Raw genomic sequence first — 1004 nt, forward strand, 5'->3', positions numbered from 1 at the left:
GAGGCGTGCAGGAGACGGCCAATGATGATTCTCTCTCATCATTGATGTTTCTGTCTCTCTCCCTCTTCCTTCCTCTCTGAAATCAATAGAAATATATTTAAAAAGACAAAGAACACACTGTTTGCAAATGTGTAAAGGCCAAAAGGCTTCTGGGAAAATGCTCAGTGACTGACTGGTGGATCATGTGGTAGCAGTGTACTAACAATGAGGAATGTATTCTATTTAATTTGGGAACATTTACCTTAAGATCAAGGTCTCAGGTGTGGCCCTGGGCAGGTAGGTGATGCACAAAGAAGGTGAATGGAGGCCAAAGGTCAGGAACAGTTCAGCCACATTAAGTGGGTTATTCAAGAGCAATGAGATGGACCTTCATATCCCCATCTTTAACATCCTAGAGAGGTCCAAGTTCTTCAGTAGCAAAGAAATTGCAGGCCGAACTCCTGAATCATTTGCAGCCATTTTTCCTTTTATTCCAAACATGTACTTTTGCAAACCTGCATTTCCCAAACAGTGCAAGTGAATTAGAAGTGACTGCATAGACTTTAAATACACGTGACTTCGGGAGGAGGAACGCCCCTCCCGCCAAAACTCCTCGATGGAAATGTACATTAAGGTATCAGTCAAGTTCTAGAAGTGAAGTTAGCGTGGGTGCCTGCATGCAATTAATCACTCTTAAAGCCTTGAAACTCACTCTGACAGTCACACCGTGCACATTAGAATAAAAAAAACCCAAACCTTAACAAAGTCTGAAATCAAGACCACTGTGCTACAAAGCATCGCGCCACGTGGGAAATGCGTTCCTTATCCCTGCAAGGGGCTCAAAATCAGAAGACACTCCCTTCGGCCATTCTTTGTTTCAGAAAATGCTCTCCACTGAGTATGTTACTGCTCTGTATCACAGAACAGAACATACATTGTCGAAAACCCCGTAGATTGGGGCATTTCCAAAATGACAAGCGTTTTTTGTCTGCGAAAGGGCCATCTCCCTCCAAATTAGAAGCCTT

The sequence above is a fragment of the Myotis brandtii genome, unplaced genomic scaffold (assembly GCF_000412655.1).
Source record: "Myotis brandtii unplaced genomic scaffold, ASM41265v1 scaffold731, whole genome shotgun sequence".
Classification (NCBI taxonomy): domain Eukaryota; kingdom Metazoa; phylum Chordata; class Mammalia; order Chiroptera; family Vespertilionidae; genus Myotis; species Myotis brandtii.